This window comes from Protopterus annectens, chromosome 8.part0 (assembly GCF_019279795.1).
Source record: "Protopterus annectens isolate FY-2018-M chromosome 8.part0, PAN1.0, whole genome shotgun sequence".
NCBI classification, from domain to species: Eukaryota; Metazoa; Chordata; order Ceratodontiformes; family Protopteridae; genus Protopterus; species Protopterus annectens.
The window spans coordinates 683,010,007-683,034,397 of record NC_056741.1 but is presented as its reverse complement, the minus strand read 5'-3'; positions in this window follow the sequence as shown (position 1 = coordinate 683,034,397).

Sequence of the window (24,391 nt, the reverse complement as noted above, 5' to 3'; positions counted from 1 at the left end):
TTTCAAAAATTATACATTGTTGCATCTTTTGCTTTCCCTCACACAAACTGGCTAAGCAACCTTGCACAACAGTTAGCAACCTTCCCTAACATCTGCAGATCTAGAACACCTAGGAGAGGAAGCAGACAGCAGACAATTTCAAAACAGATACATTCTATCAAGTATGTTGGGCAATGTGCAAACACACTAAGCAGTGTTGCATGACACTTGACACCCAGAAATTAATAATAAATATGAAAATATCCAACTATGTTTGCACTATTCCTCTGGCAGCAGGTGTACGTGTAGGACTGCAATACAGATGATCCTGCATTCTAATACAGCAAATTGCAAATCTTGTTACTGCTGTTCCATTTTACTTTATATTCAAATCCCCATGACAAAAAAAATATTACACATTCCAAATTTTAATTATAAATAACAATAGTGGAGCTCATATGAATTATTTGTGTGACTGAGGTATACTGACCATTATGTTTCTATAATTATAATGATGTTCTCTGGCCTTGGATGGCCTTCAAACTTTAATAATACTCATACACACATGAATGGATAAAACAGGACCTTGTCAGGCCACACACATATATGGTTAACTCATCAGTCTGTTGTCTGTATTTATATACAATTCATGAGTATTTCTGAGAAGCACTTCTTCTGTGGCAAGGATGAAAAATCACTGTTGTGGAAGAAAATGTTTTGTCTCCTATGCTTAGGTCTGAATGCCAATTTGTAAAAATTAATTTTATCAGTGTGTAAAGCAAGACAAAAAATGTGTCAGGTAATAAAATGTATGCCCCCAGTTCATGTCTGCAAAGTTAAATCACCTAACAGATACAGCAGCAAAAAACCACAGACGAATGCCAAGTGTCCGATTAATCTTCCAATTTCAAAAACTGCTTTCCTCTTTGCTTATCAGTGTTGTTCTCTGCTTAACATCACACAAACATGGCTGGCATCATTGACTGTGTTTGTGTACTGCTAGTAAATGCAATAAAATGCATTGGCAGGAAATCAATTTTAACTATTGCTGTTTTCCCTGGTTGGAAATGTATAGTGGTAGAAGGGAAGGTTCTCAAATTAGGGTGCAGAGGTGGGGTGTTGAGGAGTCTAAAATCTACACTGGACTCTTTGTAGAGCTCCACAGTGGAAGACTCTTGCAGGGGGTTCAATACTGGCTCCCAGTACAAGTCTGTGCAAATCTGAGGCATGGCATAGTCTGACCAAGGCTGTCTCCAAATCAACTGGCATTCCACACACGGGGGAACAGTTTCTATATCATTTTAATGACCTGAAAAGGCAAACATGAGATACATGCCACCAGTGGCTGGATGAGTTCAGGACTGCTGACATCCCACAGTAGTTTAAGTATACTGGTAGAGAATTTATAGTAGATAGAAAGCTGCATATAGGAAAGACTGGTATGCATAATGCTCTTCTCTTGTTGTCTTATCTTTGTCCCATGGCTAATCAAGAGATTATGGTGAATAGAGATGCCAATGTTGAGAATCTAGAGAGTCTGATGGAAGCAAGGAGTATGTATGCAGCACAATATAACTATAATTTAGCTAAATAATTGTTCTTCAATGCAGTAGTAGCAAATTAAGCATGCATATCCTAATTGTAAAAGCAAGCGTGCCTGTTTCAGTCTGTAGCACAAGCCATCTGTAGAAGTCAAGTCTAATACTGTAGTCAGATGTTGTGAGTTCAAATACCACAAGTAAGAAATAACTAATATTGCATAATTTAATTTCAACAGAAGTGGCATAAATGCCCTGCTGTTAACTTAATCTGTATAATTTGACCAAGCATGTGTGCAATATATACATATTACAAGGATTACTTTGAGTGATAATTACTTAGAGTTTGTAGTTGTTAAGAGGTATATGTAAAACTATAGGTAAATATAAAATACTTTATTGCTGTGATAATGTGTTGTATGTCACATATGATGGTATTATCTCTTTTTTTTCTTACCCCACCCCTTATTTCTCTTTTTTTATTTTTCTATGTAGCATCAAAACATTTTAATGTCATCCATTTCTGACAAATCATAAAATATTTTACAGCACAGTGAGGTAGGCCAACATCCTTGTGTCAGCCTGCCCCCGCTTCACTGTGCTCTATTGGCTTTTGCACTGTTGCCCAGCACACCCGAGACCAAACCTGGCAATACTGCCTCCACTGCCTCTGCACTACCTGGGCCACTCACATCAGGTAGCACTACCCCAGCAGCTGGTTCTGTGGTACCCTCTCGGAGTACAGGCTGAGGTGGGGATTTTATCATCTTCCAGGAGTTGACAGACTTGGCGCAGAGGATCGTGCACAGCACCATTGGTACATGCTTATGCTAGATAGAGAGGATGCTCTCTTTTCTTGTACAGAGGAGAAGATATCTAACAGCCAAGGGAACCAATGGAGTAAGGGGACAGAGACAGTAGTTCTGCATATGAGGACTAGATTCTCACTGTCACCATATTTGTTAGGCATGGGCACCTGGTGTCCCCTTCCTAACCCCAAACATGGTGTCTCCCAACCTTTTGTGTACCTCACCACCCATGTGTCTTGTCTTGTCCTGTCTGTTCCCATCTGCTTCCTCACCTACCCTACTTACCTATCCCAGAAATGGGTCTATATTGAATCAGCGAAAGCTTAAAAAAGTGAATGCTGATTCATCGACCCTATTTCAGCGAACGCTGAAAATGCCGAACACCCGGAACAGCACATTTTTTTCTCAGGGAAAAAAATGCTGGGCTGGTTTTGGGAGTTTGCTGTTTCTTCCACTGTGATGCGATCTCAGAGTTGGTATATTTAAGTAGAGGGTGTGGGGGTGTGAAGCCCCCCACATTAAATACTGTTTTAATTTTTTTTGTGGAACAGCAATTTTTTCCCTGGAAAAAAAAATCTCTGTTCCGAGTGTTCGGCATTTTCAGCATTTGCTGAACTAGCGTCAATGAATAAGCTTTCACTTTTTTAAGTGTTTGCTTATTTAATATAGATCCCCCAGAAGTACCTAAGTCACTCACCAATATTCTTCTCTTACTAAAATAAAAAAAATAAAAAATAAAAAAAGGGCAGCTGTCCAACAAAAAATATCATCCCATACATAGCTCTCCACTTCACACATACATCTTCTTGACACACTTGATTCAGTCCATTTGGCTATACAACATGATTTCATTGTTGTCACCCCTCTCTGTTGAGGTGACATTCCAAATTCAGCTAATATTCTATTCATCATTTCATTTTACACTGTTGAAGAGGTGGATAGCAATGGTTCTTTCTTATTTCCCTCCTGCCAGTCCCTATATTGCTTTCTCTTTATTATTGCCCTTGCTTGCCCCCCCCATTTCACCACTTTCTTATCTAACCCATTTTAACACCTTTAATCTGGTCAAAAAATAGAATCATACACCGCACACACGAGTAAAAAAAAAAAAAAAAAAACAATGAAGCACTTCACCTTTTGTCCTCTGTGTTTGGGTGGAGTTTGGCATCACACACTAATGTTGAGTGACAGTGAATGCCTCTTCAATGGTGCAGTTACCTTCATGCAATACTGCTTACACATGCTGTGATAAGGTATCACCCGTGAATGTAGAATAAAGAATTATGTCATTACATTATAAATGCATATTTAATACTATTAGATACAAATGGATTCAATCTCTGTATCACCTGGGCTCAAAAAGAAATCTGTTAATGCACTTACACCTGCTGCAACATATTCAGCTGAGCAGCAGGTGTGGTTCTTACACTTAGTACTATCCACAATTTTTTCAGTGAAGCAGAGGCTCGTGTTTGCTCGTCACTTAACTACACACAAATGGGAAAAGCAGTATAAATGTGTATCTCGCATGCACAAACACTTTGGCATCGATCGTGCTAACCAGCTTCCCAGCAGTGTGCTATGGAAAGAGCACATTAGCAAGTATTACTTGTGTTTACTGCCGACTTAGTCTTCATCATATGAAAGTACCTGTAAAAACGCAAAAAAGGTAAGGTACTTTTTAAGGAAAAAATACATATTTACACTGCAGCAAACTGTTACATGTACCCATGTTCTTGAAACTTAGTCTCTCAGTACTTGTTTACACAGCTATCAATTATACTACAAAAACAAATAAACAATGCTTTCTCATATATCTTGGACATCTTTATTCTGACAGTACGTATTCAGGTTTTCCAATATGTGTAGTAATGTAAACAACTGTTTGCATATTGTTTACAAAACTGTATTGTCAAGGTATACCTACACACTGGAAACACAACAGCAAGTGCAATACTTTGCATGCTCATTAATCTGGTAAAATGCAGATTTTAATATCTTGATGGTTATACATGGCTAGCTATCCATTTCAGACAGACCTCCCAACATCTTCTCTCAAACATCCAAAGATGATGTCATCCACTATAAATTGTCCCACAGCCTTGCAAAAGTCAGTCTTGAGCCAAGATGCTTGTGTTAAATACTGAGTTTTCTAATCAGTGTACCTTAGGTAAGTAGGAATTCTAATCAAACTCCAGTCAACGGTGCGTCTAGTCAAATGAGCATTACTTTATATCCTGTATTCATGAGTACAATCCCATGGAGTAGCAATATGTTGACAGTTCTACATGTCTGCACATATATTCCATTCAGGCCTCCCAATATATTTTTTCAAACATCCAGTGCTGATATCTTTCACTATAAATTGTCCTGCATTATAAAAGGCAGACTTGTGCTGTGGCACTTGTATTAAGTACTAAGTTTTCTAGTCAATTTACTTAGGTAAGGTTTCCAATCTCACTGCAGTCAATGTGTGTGTGTGTGTGTGTGTGTGTGTGTGTGTGTGTGTGTGTGTGTATCTCACTCTAATTAGAAGAGTGTAAGTATGTATCCTTCGGTCATGAGAGTAATCCCACAGGGTACCAATATTTTGAAAATTGTACATACCTACACATCCATTTAATGCAGACTTCTCAAATACCCAATGGTGATGTCATCCACTATGAATTGTCCTGCAGCATTATACAAGTCAGACTTTTTCTGTGGCACTTGCATCAAGTACTGTGTTGTGTAAATGGGTAGGTAAGGGTTCTATTCTCACTGCAGTTAAGTTGTGTGCATTTGTTCAGTTGGTTGACATTCAAGACACCATTTTATACCAGCATGTGGAACACTGCTATTACCATATTCTTCTCGCCAGACGCTGTTTATGTAATCAACTATAAAGTGATGTCAAACATTATAGAAGCCAGACTTGTGCCATGGAGATTGTGTTGAGAACTGTGCTGTGTAAATAAGTAGAAAGAGGATATAGCTTCACTGTGGTCATTTATGTCTGTGTGTGTTCACTTGCTTGACATCCATGAGAGGATTTTACACCAGCATGTCAGACAATGCTATCACCATCTTCTTCTCGCCAGACACTGAAGTTGTCATCAGCCATAAAGTGATGTCACACATTATAAAAGCCAATCTTGTGCTGTGGCACTTTTGTGAAGTTCTGTGCTGTGTAAAAAAAGAAGATAGGGGTTCTATTCTCACAAAAGTCAATTGGTATGTCTGTGTGTGTTCACTTGGTTGACATTTGGGACAGCATTTTATACCAGCATATCAGATAGTGCTATTACCATCTTCTTCTCACCAAACACTCCTGGTGTCATCAGCTATAATGTGTTTTTGAACACTATAAAAGTCATACTTCTGCTGTGGCACTTGTGTTAAATTCTGTGCTGCCTAAACAGGTAGGTAGGGGTTCTGTTCTCACGACAATCAGCAATCACCATGGTGGCAATTTTAGAACGATATGCGAGTCTACCGCTATGTAAAACCCTACTCCAAGAATTTCATTGTAGCATACAATGATGATGTCATCCTGTATAACTTGAACTCAGACAGTATTCAAGAGAAACCTGTACTGTGTTGGCAAACTAATTTACCTACACATACAGGGGTACTAATCTGATAGCAGGTGATTTGCATGTCTGTCATGCAAATGCCACTTTTGAGATAATTCTACAAGGGATATGACTCCGCATCCACATCCTACACTCATCCCAACATGTTCTTCTCAGCATACAATGATGTCATACTCCATAAAGTGCAACATGACAGTGTTACTGTCAGACATTTGTGGTGTTGCTACTGTGACATTGCATGGCATTTATATTCTATACCTACACAGGTGTAATGTTGAAATCAAGCCCAGTGTACTGCTGCCTGTGTGTTGTTAGTTGTACGTCATAGGCATTGTATGATATTGGAACCATTTTTCATTGTACTACCACTTGGATAACTTTTCATGTAGCCACATGCATCCGCCATCCTCCTTTTTCCACTGGCCACATCACATCCTTCTTTCAGAGGAGTGGAGGATGTCCTCATGTCAAATATGAATACACGCAAAGTCCTTCCATGAGCCTATGTAAGCCATCTCAAGACCACTGCATGTGTGATTGTTAATTGTGTCATGGTGTGGTGCACCTGTCCCACATGGACAGTGGTAGAGTGTAATGCAATCAAACAAATATACACATAAGCACAATAGGCTTAATATCTTCCATAATATAGATATAGGGATTTTTCTACAGGGTATAATAATGGCTAGAATTTGATGGGATGTTGCCCATTTGCCTAATAATGTCCTATAACTCTATGAACAGTTGACATGTCAATGTTGCTGTCATTGACATGGGCTATACTGAGGTGTGGATGTAGAGTATGGTTACAAAGGTTCCTACAATCTGTGATGTGAGATAGTGTATTTATGGAAAATTGATAGCATAGCAGTACATGCTCCTTCTATAACAGCTATAGTAATATGCCTGTTGACATGGTATGATACATTGTTATGTATATTGGTGGCATATTAGGACATGTGTTTTTGTATTGGAGCAGATGAACCTTCATAGCAGTTAGCATTGTTGCCTCACAACAAGAGGTTCACTGGTTCAATTCTTGGCTGGGATGCCTTCTGTGTGGAGTCTGCATGTCCTCCCTGCATTCATGTAGATTTGCTCTGGGTGCTCCTGTGTCCTCCCACATTACAAAGACATGCATCTAGAGCCTTTCTTCCTGGGCCTCCACTGAAAATAGGCTCTGTCCTAGTCAGGTTTTCCCAGTAAACACATGTTAAATAAATAAAATAAAATAAAATACATGCTTCACATTCCACTCTTACAGTGACACTTGCAGTATGGCACAGGTGTGCATGTGTATACATACCTTCATTAAATGTTCTGTGACTGACATCAATATCAATTCATATTGGTTACATGGTCACATAAGTCTTGTCTCATACACGTGGTTATGCTGTGATATACACAACACATGTATCACATGTTTTTTTGCAACTGAAACCTTTGTTGAATTCATAGTATGTGCAATTGTTTCACAAACAACTACTCTCTAATGTGTCCTGTATGATATCAGGCCACTCAAACACAGCTTGCCTATGAAACACATGTAGGGATATATTGTGCAAGTGATGTAAATATGTGACTTTGGTACAGTTGTATATCTGTGTGCAGGGCAGCAGTGTGTTAAATGTGATGAATGACCAAGGCTGTATGAAGGTCTTGTCACAAATCATGTATTTCAATACATATGAAATATTAAGTGGAATGTACAATTAAGCACAGACCTGTGTGTGGATGTCAGCAGACATACCCACCCAGAGGACATAGAGAATCTGCTAGTTGACAGTTTCTCTCACACGTCACCACCCTGTTGCCATTGACTATAAACATTATCCAGTTTTTATTCTCAGCAAGGCAGCATATCTGTGTGATCTTTATGGCTAATAACACCCTGACAACATCACAGGTTGCCTATAGTGTGACTTAAAACCTGACCTACCAGACAGAGTTGGATCTGTACATCAACACAGCCTCGAGATAGCCTATGTTCTCATAGAATGGTGTACAGCAACATACATCCTTTTGAGTTGGGGGAACCATCACCTAATGCATGGAGTTATACACCCATCCTGATTCACTCATCTGTGAGGTAGGCCAGGGACTCATCATCGACCTTCTCTAAAAGGACACAGGTAATATCCAAACTGCGTACTAAATCTACATTTGATTTGTTCAGGTTACATCATGTTTGTTAGTGCTATTTGCTGTCTTCAAGAAGGTTACCACAGGCATGCATGATGACAACACTATCATCCTGTGTAACTTGACCTGGCCAAAGCATATGACACAAATCAACATTCAGTTATTTCAAAGAAACTGTCACAAGTGGCCATAAACACCTATGTCACCAAATGGGTAGACAAATGGAACACATATGTGACAGAGAAATATGTTGCAGCATGTGAAGTGAAGTCACCTCTATCTATAGTCCAGTGACCAGGTCCATACCTCAGAGCTCTGTGGTACGCCCTTTCTAGTTCATTATTTAATTTTCAGACATCAAAACTGACTTGCACATCCTTTATCCAAGAAGCTTTGTGGAGGACTGCAAATTATGGACAATCATTGAATCCAAGTTGTAGTAGAGGTATAATGTATACAGTATCAACCCACACAGTGGATTGATGCCACAGTCATGGGGTCACAGTAGATGATGGAAACTCATGGGAGGGATTAGTTCCATTATGAACGCAAATACACAAGATAACTATAATATGGACAACACACCTTCATGAGTAGAATAAGCGGTATGCACACCTGTCAGCTAGCTAATATTTCTCATTACTTCTAAAACAGGCTAACACTGTCCCTCCAAACACCTCTAGCAGATATTACATCTTGAGGATGGTGTGTTTTAATCCTCTCAAAGATTGTTGAAAAATCATAATAGATGTACAAGTGTGTTTTTGCAGAACTATCTATAATCACTCACAATCACTAATGTTATGTTGGAGACATGGGATTATTGGTGATTTTATTCAGATATTGTCCCTGATTGTGTGGCATGCATATGTAATTAATGCTGCTGCTTACTATACAAACATGTAAAACTCCATGTAGGCTTATCGCTAATCCTGCACAGAGTTTATTAAATCCCCAGGGTTGTGCCCATCCCTGGGGAAGCTGTTGCTGCCATTAATAACATTGCTGGCTGTATTTTCCCTGTCAAAAGAAACAGAAAACTAAACATGTATCTACTTCTCCTCAAATGTCCTTAGAGAGGAGTAGTTAACTGGGTCTGGCACAGAGTTTAATTCAGGCAATTGATCCTACTTATAAGTTGGTTTCTGGTAAAAGAAAGAATGATGCCTCTCTTTCTGACAAGATTCAAGATTCTGAATCTGGATAAAAAGATAAAGGGGCAGATATAAGATTCTCTCGTCAGTTTTCTCATTCAAACATATAGGGGAGCTGAGTTTCTTATTCTTCCTGAGGGGGTTTCTCTTTCTCTGAGACTGTTTCAGGAATGCGTAACTATTTTCAGTGGGAGAACACTGATGTTTCCCAGTATCTCAGAAAATGCTATGAGTTGTTACATAATGAATTTATAGAACATTTATAATTAGCCATTCCCTCAGTTCAGTCAGCTTTGGAAGATATGTGTGTTACTGCCTGCAATATTTTTCTGATAGTCAGACTGCTGTCCCTAAAAAGCAAATAAGAGTGTATAAAGTCCCACAATCTTTTAAGTCTTTATACAGTCTTCCCAAATCTGACGCATCAGCTATAGGTGTAGTTAACCACACTGCTGCTAACTATCTGGCTAACTTCAGTCCTACTCTTTCTGACAATGATGGGGATATTATTACATATGGGAAAATGTATGTTTCTGCAGTTTTGACTTGCAGACTATTGAATTTGCAGGATCATATGTTAAAGTTTATTCTGACAAATTGTAAAAGAATGAGGGATGCTTCTTGTGATGAAAAATCTGCTTTAAATAATTTAGTTTCTTCCATTCTACAAGCCACCACAAACCGTTTAATCACTGATGCAACTAAAATTAGATTTGCCACTACTTATCTTCACCCCACTCTTCTTTATGGCTTTCCTATCTTTACAATCCTCCAGGCTTCACAAAAATTAAAACTTAAACAATGCTATAACAAAGTTGCTAAATTTGCAGCACATAGCCCTTTCAGAAACCACCACTGTATATCACTGAAAAGCCTAAATTGGTTAGAACTGTCACTTTACCTAACAACTTACACAACTTCTTACCAGCTATGAAATGATCCAGCAACCATCTCCATATCCAGCACTAAAAGACATTCTGCACAGCTATGCTCCCAGCTGGTCATTGTGATCCAGTGACCAAAAACTCCCATCTGTCTACAAACCTGGTGAATCTGCTAGGCATTGTCTGTACACTTGTATAAGGTTGCTAAGGCCCAGAACTCCTTACATGTATCCATCAGGTGTATACCCTCCCTCCCATCTTTCAAAACCATTCTGAACAACTTCCTAGCTAAATTTTGGCTCTGTTCTTGCTCAAAAACAAAATAAACAATATCCCTTACTGTGGACAAGTATCTTTTCATTCCTTACATCTCCTTACTCTCCCCTTTTTCATTTACTTCCTTATTCTCTTCGCTGACTTTCTCTGTTAATATACCATAAGCCTAGTTTCCCTCACTTCATTTTTCAATTCCTGTTTGTATTAGACTAACTTACCTCCAATTTCTCTACAAGCTGTCTACAATTTTTTAAAATATTAAATTCATATACCTTGTATGAATTCTTGACCAATATTTTTACATTATGTCTAATTTGTTATAATTATTTACACTGTATATGTTTTTGTTTTATTTTTGAAGATTGTATAACTATTGTTCTTAAAATGTTTTGTAATAATTTGGAGTTTTTCTCACTGGGCCTCTGCTGAAATAGGCTTTTACCAGTTGGACTTTCCTGGTAATCAAATGTCAATAAATAAATAAATTTACAGTGTGTATATGACTCAGTTGATACTTCCTCCAAGGCTATGGCCACTGGTACTGCTTTGAGAAGGTCTGCCTGGTTGCATTTTCAGATCCTCCTAGATGATGTGATAAATTAGATTTTAAATTCTCCTTTGGACAGAGGTTTAGTTTTTGGTCTCAGTGATGATGAAGTTATAAAAAGTGTGATGAAAGAGCTAACCTGATACTGAAAATTGCTCAGATTTTTCAGCCCTCCTTTTCCAAATTTTCTAAGAGTTTCTGTAACCCCTTAATCATTTTTAGCAAACACAACACACACACACACACACACCAAACAAACAAACTTTTAAGAAAAAAATTATAAGAAGGTTTCCAAAAAAAAAAAAAAATTCATGACCCACTCACCCTCAAAAAAAAAAAAAAAAACATGGACAGGCTAACAAGCCAGGGAATTAAATAGTGCAGGAAGAAATAGCCAGGGAATTGTTATGACTAGGCTTGTATAGGCCCTAGGGCCGATAGCCTAGTACCAACCTATGAACCTATGAACCTATGATTATTTAAGGGCCCCCCCACACACACACACACATATATGCATCTAGCAGTCCTTTTTCCCTTCCAGAAAGTCAGAATTCCCACTTTTATTTTTAGCAACAGATAGTATCAGACAAATGGATTCTGAAGATCATTTATCATGGTTACAGATAGCAGTGGGAGGAAGTCCATCATTTTAAGGAGTAATTCCTCATTCTAGGTAAAAGACACTGCTGGAAACAGAAGCATTGAACACTTGAGGACCAAAATCAAGAGACTCTTTAATGCGAAACCAATAAAAACCAAACAGTAATGTAAAGTGCTTTTCATCTGGCTACATAGCCAGACTTCTTCAGACAAAGAAAGCAAAAAGTTTGCAGCATTACTTATTCACCCTGTACCTTCCTATTAAACTAATTAACCAATAAAAACACATCTCCATAGAAACAGTTTAAAGTCAGTAATTAGATAATGTTAAAACAATCAAGTTCAGCATTTTCCAACTTAAAAAGTTGCAAAGAAGTATTAAGCAAGCAACCCCACCATCCCCACCCAGCAAACAAAACATTTTACCATAGAGTTTGCTACCAAATATAATATTAAGTATTAGTTAAAAGTTTGCTAAAATTAACACTTAAACTTGTTAAAATTGTTTTATACTGTGTCCAGTCTCTAGTCATCTCACTAGCTTGTATTTTAAAACTAAAAAGTTTGAGTAGATGACTTGCTGTTTGTCCCTGATATATACAAACTGGAGGTTTAGCGTAGAATATAATTCACACCTTGGAAGTGCAACAGCTAAAAGGATTTTTTAACCTCTGGTATGAAGTAACTGTGTACATTTTTTATAGTTAACGGAGTATTTTAACAACACTTTGTAACAAACAACATGTGTAGGTGTCTAGAGACAATATAAAACAATTTTAACAGGTTTAAGTGTTAATTTTAGCAAACTTTTCACAAATACTTAATATTATATTTGGTAACAAACTCTATGATAAAATGTTTTGTTTGGTGGGTGGGGATGGTTGGGTTGCTTGCTTAATACTTCTTTGTAGCTTTTTAAGTTGGAAAATGCTGAACTTGGTTGTTTTAACATTATCTAATTACTGACTTTTAACTGTTTCTATGGAGATGTATTTTATTAGTTAATTAGTTTACTAGGAAGGTACATAATGCTGAAAACTTTTTACTTTGTTTGTCTGACTATGTAGCCAGATGAAAAGCGCTTTACATTACTGTTTGTTTTTTATTGGTTTTGCATTAAAGAGTTTCTTAATTTTGGTCCTAAAGTGCTTGGTGCCTCTGTTTCCAGTAGTATCTTTTACCTAGTTTGTCGGTTTATTGTTTTTGGGAGTTGAGTTTAGTAATTCCTCATTCAGCAGACCAGACACTTTTATTTCTCCCTGTCCTTTAATACACATGCTGTCCCATGGAGTGATAGAACCAATTCCTCCTATCCAGACTGGGAAAAAGTATTTAAGTATTAAAGAATGAAGGAAAGAAAACACCAGTTCTAGGTCCTTCTTTCCTAAACTTGTTTGTGATAATGCCCAAGTTCAAAATGATCTCACTTCACAATCTGTTACCGCTTCTTCCTCATTCGAGTTTCCTGGTAACACTTACCATCACATCCCTGTTCATCCAGACTGCTTCTTAAGGTTTTGTGTGTATGGCTCACATTATCAATTCTCTGTTTTACCATTTGGACTATCCACTGCACTAATATTTCTGCCAAAGTGTCAAGCTCCAGTTATGGCTCATTGGAGGCTACAGAGCATCCACATTTTCCATATTTAGATGACTTGATTATCTTGCCATTTTTTTCAAAGTGTCAGGAATCTCTGATTTGGATGAGAGATCTCTTACACAAGCTCGGATTCCAAGAGAACATTCAAAAGTCTTTTCTGACTCCTTTACACAGTTACACAGCATTGTGTTCCTGGGGTGTCAGATAGACATCTCTGTTCAAAGAGCTTTTGTTTCACAGGAAAACTAGATCTATATCTAGATTTATTTCTAAGATTTTCCACTCTGACTTTGGTCACTGTGAGGGAATACCTCAGGATCTGGGGTCTAATGTCAATAATGATGCTCATGATACCCCTGGCAAGACTTCACATGAGAAAGATACAATGGTATCTGAAGTGTCATTTGTTCCACTACCAACAAACTTTTCTTTTCATGCCCTAGTGCTGGGGTTTGTCAGAAGAGGCATCACTTGGTGGAAACAGCAAATAACCTTATATCAAGGTTTCCCCTTCTCCCTTCCTGCAACAAAGTTGACAGTTACATTAGACACCTTGGACTTTGCTTGAGGGATAGTTTCAGGAAGCATAAATTTACAAGGTTTGTGGAACACCAAGTACAGATGCAAACACATAAATATAAAAGGGATGCTTTCCCTAATCAAGGCAGTCAACTCTCTGAATCATCTTTGTTCCCCAGGACCTCTTCAAGTTGCTACAGACAATACCACAGTCATGGGGTATATCAGTAAGCAAAGGGTGACCATGTCATACCCCCTTTGCAGACCAGCCATGTTAGCTTGGGATTTAGCTTTATAACACAATCTTACTCTAAAGGCATCCTACATTCTTTCAGAGAAAAACTGTGTGGCAGATACCCTGAACAAGTCAATGGCAGACCCTCACAAATGGACACTAGATCAGGTGCTCTTCCAAGACTTCACCCATTTGTGGGGATTTCCTCAAGCAGACCTGTTTACCTCCTCTCTGAACAATCAGCTGGCAAGATTCTGCTTCAAAACATCATGCAAGAAGGCCTGGAAGACATGTCCCTTTTCCTTTTCGTGGATGGGAGTGCTCCTGTATGATTTCCCACCATTTCACTGATATCCATGGTACTTCTGAAGATTAAGAAGGAATCCCCCAAGATCATTGAGGTGATTCCCTTCAGACCCAGGCAGCAGTGGTTCTCCCTTTTGGAAATGACCAGGGACAATTACAACAAGCTTCCTTACATAATGGATCTCCACTCACACAAGAACAAGGCTGTTTGATACACCCTGATCTCAATCAACTTCAAGTGACTGCCGGATGATGGGATCATAGCTCCATTTAGGCAACTATTTACTGGGGACACACATCACGTATTAATGGAAACAAGAAAGCCTGCTACTAGAAAATCATATATTAGCAAATGTGAAATCTTTTCTAGTTGGTATCAAAAACATAGCCAGCACCCTAGTTAGGCTATATTTTCTCTGGTTCTACAATATTTGTGTGAGTTACTGTCCTATGGCATTTCCTACTCCTCCATCAGGTTTCATTTATTGGCCATTTCGTTATGCGGCCCATAAATCCTCCTCTTTCAATGCATTCACACATTCACATGTTAAAATGTTCTTGTAATGGGATTTGTGTAAGAGGCCTCCAAGAAAATTAGTGGTCCCTACTTGGCATCTTAATTTTGTGTTGTAGAAGATAACACTTCCTCCACTTGAACCAGCTAATCTTGCTAATTTGATGTTCTTAATATGGAAGACTGTTTGTATCTGAGTTGCAAGCGCTTAAAGTGAGTGATTCTTGTCTCATTTTTCACAGAGACAGTCTTCCTTCCTTCCTTCCTTTATTCTTAAAGTGGCATCCAAGTTTTCTTTAAGCCAATCTATTGATGTCCTTGTTTTCTTTTCTGCAGCTAAAAGGGAGGGAGAAAGGATACTCCATACCTTAGATGTCCACAAACAGCTCAGACATTATCTTGACAAAATTAAATCTTTTAGATCTTGGATCAATTCTTCATTTCTTGTGAAGGAAAGACGAAGGAACTAGATGTGTTTAAACAGACTATTTTCAAATGATTATTTAAAGCTATTACCTTTTGTTATACTCACGACAACATAATTATTCCAAGTAAAGTCAAAGCTCACGCTACCAGGACCTTGTCTTCATATATGGCTTTTTTTGTAAAGGGTTGGATTCTAGAAGTATTCTAGAAGCAGCAACTTGGTCCTCCCTACATATGTTTACAAGGCATTGAAAGTTTAATTTCTTCTCTAGATCTAGATCAGGCATTGTTAGGACTAATTTTTAGGGACTCCTGGGTCCTTCTCTTTCCACCTTCCAAATGTAGTATGCTAGGATAATCTACCCACGTAGTTAATGCTACTGTAGCGGTGATCAATATGATGAACATAGTACAGTTGTGTAGATGTCCAGATGATCATTTCTGCAGTAGCCACTCTCTTCCTCCATTTCTCTTGATTTTTTATGTGCTTTTTTTATATACCAGGTTGTGGACACTTATATCTTGTTGTACCTAGCATTTCAGGGATTAGCCTTCTTCTGCATGTTTGCATGAAAGCTGTGAAGGCCTTAATGCCCAAGCCTGTCTTTGTATTCAGCTGAGCTCAAGCTGACTAATGATTTGGGTACATGGAGGTGTCCTGAAACTTTGGTAGCTTGCCCACTTTTATATTCTTGGCAGGATATGCCCCATATAGCTAAAACTACTGCAGCAGTGACCATTCATACATTTACTGTCATGGGATGTGTACTTACACAACTGTACTTTGTTCTCTGAAGAGAATATACGACATGAACAAATTTCAAAATGCTGAAGTATCTGATGAAAATATGATACATCGGGGTTGGTTAAGACATTGTCAAAATTCGACTCTTTATTTTGAAAAAAATAAATGACTGAAGAGTCAGATTTAGTTTGCTGAAAAGGCAGGAAATGTGATTTTTTTTTTTACAGTAACAATAATATAATTCTTGCCTTTCTTCAGTGTAATGTAGCACATCACTGATACTTGGTAATAATGCAAGACAATATCTATATATTTCTATATCTGTATATCTATATATGTCTGTACAACTGGTAGAACGTATCAAAAGACAGATGCATAATGGGGGACTTCAGTACTACTTGTCTACACATTTTTGCACATAGAAATATTGGGGTTCATATTAAATGCTTAAGGACCATATGAAAAATCCTCAGAACAGTGAGAATTTAATGTAATTACTGACAATATATACTGACTTTAAAATTGTTGTGGCTTGTTGGTGTGCAATGGAGTTTTCCACCTTGCAGAATATGTTTTTTTAGGTATAACAGCAGGTTTTGCATTTCACTGTTATGCTTGGTGGAACACATCTTCTTTTTTGGGACTCACACTGAGGCACCTGGAAATTCAAGTACACCAGTAAAACACACCTCTAGCTATCACTGGTTGTTTTTTGTACAATTTTCAGCTTCCCTTTTAGTCTGTCTTTGAGCTGGGATCCTGTAGTTCTTTTGAAGTTACTGTTTTGAACTCTCAAATCATAGTTTTTTTTTTTATTTTTGGCATACATTCAGCCCTGGCTAATATTGACACTGCATTGTTTTTTTTTTTTGTTTTTGGTGAATTTGTGAAATCAAAGTTATAAAGATGGAAATGGTGGCTTACAAAATATTCCATTAAATAGTTTTTTTCTACTTAAATTTTTAGAGTCCTCTATAAAATAATAGCAGATAGACATGAATTTTACAGTCTAAATAAAAAGAGATTTGCATAACAATAAAAAGTTTCAGAAAAAAGAGAGGCATGATTATTATACTTAAATTTCCATACATTATAATAAATTAGACAAAGACAAGAGGCTTCATTAGAAAATAAGTACAGTACAACAGGATTAAAATGTGGCTGTGGGAAGCATTTTGAATGTTAACAACTGATGCCTTCTGTCAGAGAACAAAGTATTATTTATGCTAAAATCATATTACATGATTCACCAAAGAAGACCTTAATTTGGAATGCAGAAGAAAAACCCTTTGTGAAACTACAGGTAGAGCAAGGTTCAGTTGTTACATATTTTGCTTCCTGAAAGTAAAGACGAAACACTGAATTAGTAGTTTTCAAAAGAATGTAGCATTAAATAGTGTGGCTGACTTGTAAAGATAATACATAATCAGAGAGCTTGTCTGAAAATTGCACTTGTTTTGTGTATGTAGCTTTCCCTAGCCAAGGCAGAGCACTTAGACAACAACCTGTCATTTAATCTGAAAGAAAAATGCTAATCACAGTGAAAATCACAAACTGAATACTTGCACATTAAACCTATTTTATATATATGTGTGTGTGTGTGTGTGCGTGCGTGCGTGCGTGCATGCGTGCATGTGTGTGTGTGTGTGTGTGTGTGTGTGTGTGTGTGTGTGTGTGTGTATTTATTTGTTTATTGACATTTGGTGACTGGAAAAGTCTGACTGGGTCATGAAACATTTTCAGTGGAGGCCCACAAAGAAAAGCTCCAGTAATACTTAATAATAACATTTAACATAGTAAACATATTGCTTATATATAAAAGAAAAACATATGTAGAATTACAAAAATTCTTACAATAATCTGTACAGGAGTTACAATGGAGGTACTGAAATAACACGTATAAGAGTTGTGAACTGTTTAACAAAATATAAATGAAAGACATAGAAATACATTTGCAAGTAGATTATAAGCACATTCAAGAATAAGTAATGTAACAAATGTTTGATAGTAATTGGAGAAGGTGAAGGTGGTTTATATTAAAGGACATTAATAGTGGTAATGAGGCAGAGGGTTAGAGGAGAAAGTAAGGATAAGATGTTGGATGTCTGAGAGATGAGTTACTGAATAAGTAGGAAAGTAGGACAAATGAGGCAAGAGGGAGTTTTAAGATAAGAGGTAGTGGTATTATTATTATTATTATTATTATTATTATTATTATTATTATTAAAACAGTGTTTTGTTGCATCAAACACAATTAGCTAACACAGGTTAACTTCAATATCATATATCTTCACAGTCTTATAGAAACACACACGCACACACACACACACACACACACACACACACACACACACACACACACACACACACACACACACACACACACACACACACACACACACACACACACACACACACACACACACACACACACATATATTCAGGGAGAGACACCTTCTAAGGTAAGGTCTAAGTATAAATTTGCTTCAACCAGTGGTCCGGATGCAACCATCTGAACATGGTCCTATATCTGCCACTTGGCCCTCAGTTTATTGTTCCTCCCACATGTTACTAGCAACATGAATTTCAAATATTAATTGGCTAAACATTTCTATATCTGGCAGATATATTGTCTTCATTGTTTCATGAAACATTTATTCTCCACTAGTATTAACAAGCTAATCAAGACACTACCTATATCATTCACCCTTAGATCACAAAAGCAGCCCAGTAAAATTAAAGGTCTATGAATCCTTACTTGATCTCCCCTAATTCTCTTTATTAAGGCTTATATCTGCTGTTGGAAAGGTCCAAAACATTACATTCCCAAAAGCATGTGCCTGACACTTCCACATGGGCTAGCTTTAAACTACTCTTGCTCATGGGCATTGATTCAGTTTGTGTCTTAATAGCGAACCATCTAATACTTTTCAATTTTCACTGTACATGAACAACTTAGATATCATTGGTAATTAATTTCCTACCAAAGCAAGACTAACTGACTTTGTCTATTAGCCTTCTAAGTTCTGTTATAACGATACACATCTAAAACTAAAATTCTTTAATTGTATAACTGTTGAGTAAAAATATAAAAATATATATATCCCTCTTTACAGGAAACTATGAACTACATTCAACCAGCATCAGATGAAAGAAACAGATAAACTAGCCGTGTCAGCAAATACAAAATATGTCAGAATTCATTAATACATTTCAAATAACAAATTAGCAAGCACAGCATAAAAGTCCCTCAGTCACAAGAGTGAGAAACACAGCAAGAAACATATTTTTAATAAAACAGTACAAACCTTCAATGAGTAGAGTTTTCTATGGTAAGAGCTATCATAAAACTTACTCTGGTAGTGAACAATGAAAAAATAATTTAAAACAGCTTTCCATTCTGACTATTATTGAACATTTTACTCTTTCCCTTTTAAAAGCAGGCATGTCATCCTCAGTAATCTCATATATACATGTGTTTGCTTTTCATATGTTCCTTCAGGTTTTATCTTCCATTTTCTAGCAACAGTAAGGTTTGGTACATTAGGTACCTAACCTAACCTAACTTGTAACTGCTTATTGCTTCAAATAAATATATGTTCTTTATGGCTTAAAACATGAGAGTACTAAGAAAATTGCACTGGTTTTCAAATATAATCTTCCAAATGCTCTTAAGCTATGCTCACCTTGATATAGTGTGTTGGCAGGGCTAAAACACATGGAAAACATTGGCATCTAAGGCATCCCATCTGTAGGTTCATAGGGTCATAGGATGATACTAGACTATTGGCCTGGAAACCCTTATTAGCCTAGCCAAGAATTTTGCTCATGTTCCCTCAGAGTCAGCACCTGTTTCACTTGTCCAGCAGGAACACAGGTGGGAAACCAGAGGTGTATTTTCTGCTTCCCATCCAGTCGTCCAAGTTCCTCTTAAAGAGGGCTAGAGAGGTACTCTGCTTGACATGGAGAGGGAGTCTATCCCACAGACAGAGGAGTTTTTGGGACACAAATCTTTTCCACCAACAAGTTCTATTAATGCCACAGACTAGGTTAGGACCTTGTGTGCGGGTTGCGTGAGTGGAGTTTGTCTTACAGATATGCAGCAACTCCATCAATGCCGGGTCTGAAATGGCTTTGTATGCCAGACACAGGTCACCTCTGAGCAGTCTGTATGAGACTGAGTAGAGGGACAGAGATTTTAGCCTATCTGTATAGGACAGATGTTTGAGACCCTGGATTTTCCTGGTCAGGAACCTCTATGGTCTCTCCAACTGCTGCATGTGCTTGGCAAGGTAAATACTGAAGGGGGCATTGTACTCGATAATGGGTCTGATAAGGGAGGAGTACAGGGATGTTATGATCTCCTTGTTCCTGGATGAAATACCCTTATTTATGAGGTGGGCCATTCCATACAATGGAGGCAATGTGGTGGTCAAAAGTCAGGTTGCTATCAACCTGGGTGCCCAAGTCCCTCACAACTGATTGTATGCTTAGTACATTGTTATTAATGTGATAATTAGTGGGCATGACATTTTCCCCAAAGGGGATAATGGTGCATTTCTTGACATTCAGTTTTAGGCCATGCTTCTGGCACCAGTCATTAGTTTGGGTAAGGCCCTCTTGGAGGATATTCACATCACTATGGGACCTTAAGACATCACCCAGCATGCAGTCATCTGCAAAGTTGGTCAGCCACAGGCCACTGGTCTAGCACCCTGAGTTTAATTTTCTATCATAATTACACAGCTCAACTATAACCAGATGGATTGCTGATTACATAAGATCCATGGGTGCACAATTCTGGCATTGTCCCAAATCTCTTGCCATTGTATGCATAACAGATGTGCACATACACTAAACATATTCCCCATAGTTTACTTCTCCATGTACTGCAAAAATCCTGTTCTCTCATAAGCTTCTTTAGAAAGTGCCTACCCTAACCTTCATGTGCTCTGTCATTTTACCAAGAACCTAACTTATCATGCATATTACCCTGTCTCTTGACTGAGATCATAAGATTGACTTAAGCTGTTGGTAGGTAAACCAGTGCTGCCACTAATTTGCAAATATGCTACATCATCATGAATACTAGCCTCCTGAATGTGATCTTAAAATTGACTTGAGCTGCTGGTAGGTAAGCCAGTGTTGTTTATAATGATTACTTCTTATCAAATTATTTTTGAATGGGAATACATCTAAATGCTGTCACTTATCATCGGTGACACATGTTTGATCCCACTTTACTACCACATTGCTTATCCACAACTCTTTATCTTTTTTTTTCTTAAGCATAGGATAATCCCAAATGATACCTTCACATTTTTGCTCTACAGAACAAAATGCAACTTTTGGTTATATACAACTTCCATTCCTTGATCCAGCCCTGATGTATTGTGCAACACTGAAGGCTAACAATAGGTAGAAAAGGGGTAACCAGCACCCTGCATATAAAATTGACATATAGTTCTAGATATTAGTTATACCTCCGTCTTTCGTGACTGGTATCATAGCATCTTTTAAGCTCTGAACTGAAAGAAGGCATAGATGCTTATATGATCTGGGCAACTTTCCAGCAATATGAACTTAAGGTTAAAACTGTCCCATTTAATATTTGTTCTGCCAGTCAAGGTACTGAACTTGGAAATAGCCAGGGTGAACTATGCTGAGATTTTAGCTTTAAATGCCACTAAATAGACACAAATGTATATGCCTCTTCCTCTTCCCTAATAAGCTCAGATAATCCTTTTCCTTTACCTGCCCCCTAGGTCAACCAGTACCATTTTACACTCATTAAACAATAATCTGGATATATTTCCAAGCCCCTTAAATAAATATAAGGCTGGTGTTACAATGTCATCTATTTCTGCATGTGGACAAAATCATCCACAATCTGCAAATACATGTCTTCTCCTTGTTGTTCTACATTTTCTGACACCATTTAGATCTTGCCAGAGAAATACTCTCAAGCAAAATAAATACTCTTGGAATGAGGGGTAAGCCTACCACATGGTTCTGTGGTCTGACCTTTCCTCAGAGACATCCTAGTCTGTCATTTCCTTGAGGACAGGTTGGTGGCACAACCATTTGATACATATTATGCGGTTATTACCAAAGCATCTTTTTTTAAGAAAATTGAATAAAAATGGCCACTCTAAAGAATCCAAAGTCCTCCTGATACTGAAAATCTCCACCTCTTCTACCTACTCTTTTCTAAAGTCTATGTATAAATGAGGTAATATATCCAATGGTTATCTGATCCTTGAACAAGCCACTCTATTCCAGTTGTACAAAGTTAGGTATAACTTTGTAGAGATGCCTGATCCAAATCTTTCTTCGGATTTCCTTATCTAAATTTACCAATGACATAGAAAGTTCCCTAAGTCATTAGAACATTTATTTACTTATATTTTATACCTTAATTGATGGGTGTTCTAAGGGTGAAATGTGAAAATTAAGAGTCAAAATTATATCAAGAGAGACTCAACAGTCAGTATAATAGAAAATACAGAAATATATCTATCTTAACTATCTCCTAATTAAATTACATGCGCTTTATTCATCATTTACTGTTGTATAAAAGTGGTGTAAATTTACAGGGGGGAGTTACATGTTGCAAAGAGAAGAAACATATACTAGGTAGGCAACTAATGTAGCAAGTGAGCTGTCAGAGGTAGGTCATTAGAGCTACTATATGTATATGCCTCTGTAAGATGTTCTTTGAAGCATTTGCTGAAGTATGATACTTTATTGCACTTTGTGATATTGGTTGATATTGTGTTCCAACTTACTGGGGTGAATTTAGAGACTACTTCTTCAGCAGTAGTAAGGTGAATGTTAAGATTGTTAAGAAAAAGTCCTTCATGACTATGAAGATAATATGAGGCCCTGTAATAACTGCCAGCAAGATGTATATAGTAGCCTTTATTAAGGAGCTTCATTGTTAAAGTATCCTGTAAAAAGTAAGATGTTTGCTGTCACTGGGAGCCAGTTAGCATTATGAATTGTCAAGTTCCCTTAATCTTCAGTAAAATGACTACTCATACTGTAGACAATGATGGAGATAAATGTAGTGCTTTGCCAGTCTTGCTAAAATTGAAGAACAATTTGCTTGCCAGAGAGTCTCCACCAATTTATAATTCCTTTGGAAAGCCACAAGGGCATTCTGCTTTATTTGTCTGAATGTAATGATAGGTTATGTTACTTCAAAGATGTCCAGGTCTACAACACAGGAAAAAGAGCCTAAAGTCCAATATTTTATTAGAGTCAGCCTAAAAGTAACAGGATGATGAATCCATAAAGAACAGAACATTGATGGTGACAGGAAATTTTAAATTCTTCTCCTGCTTTTTCATTACTTGTCATTTAAGTCCAAACATATTCCCTGATCTCTAAATTAAAATTTCTTTATTTCCTTTTTTGACAAGTCACATGAAAAGTTTGTGATTAATTTCATGAATAAATAGCCACATAACATTTCTTTTTATCCACATCTCTCAAGTGATTTTCTTGAAAGCCTGACTCTTTATTAACTGCCACTTAATTTATGTAAATTTTGCTTATAATGCCAAGCTATTGCATGGCATCACTTCCCCAATACAAAGGAGAAAACGTTTTTGGCTAATCTAATCTAAGCAATGACATAACAACAAGAGATACAGTGTATATCATCAAGTATACTTAATTTTCTACTTTCTAAAATACTTACTGTATGAGTTCCAAGTGTTTAGCATCAAGCAGCCCTTCCACATCATTTTAAATGTAAACTAAAACAGCATCCCTGGTAATCAAAGGCAAATTTTCCAAAAAACTGTTTATGCGTGCATATCTTTTCACAGAGGCATATTGTCAACCCAGTGCTACAGCAAAATAACCATTCCTCCAAAAAGCATTTCGAATGTATAAACATAACTGGAAGGTAACCCATTAATTTTCAATTTTTGCCCAGCAAGTTTTGCAGTAAAGTTCAAAATAAAAATTATCATTTTATACATATTCCATAAAGCCTTAAACTTTATCAGACATTTATTTATTCTTTCAACTTCTTTTAACGTCACGCCATGCCACTGACAAAACATACCCCAGGATCCAATAAAGTCTGTGCAGGAATAGTGCTATTCCTGCATGGAGTAAACTGTGTCCATTTAGCATTAGCATTAACAGCAGGGTACTGTGAATATTCATGAAGGTGTGCTGCTGCTAAGACTAAATGGACATGAAAAGTACTGAGTTCAGGGGGCACGTCTAGGTAGTGCACACACATCTAACAAACCCCCTGCACTCAGAAAGTGCCATACGGCACTTTTGAAATTAAATAAAATTGTGTATTCCAGTGTCCGTGGACACTGAAATAGATAGGGGAGTATGAAACAATGCAGGGGGTGTGTGACAGGTTCTGTCACACACCCCCTGCATTGTAAAAGTGCCGTACTGCCATAGCCGTCAAATGTATAGGTCTCTGCAGAATGCCCAGATGCCTGCCTCACATATTTCTCTCCCTCCTAGGCCAATAAAGCAGTACAAAGCCATAAATAATGGGGAG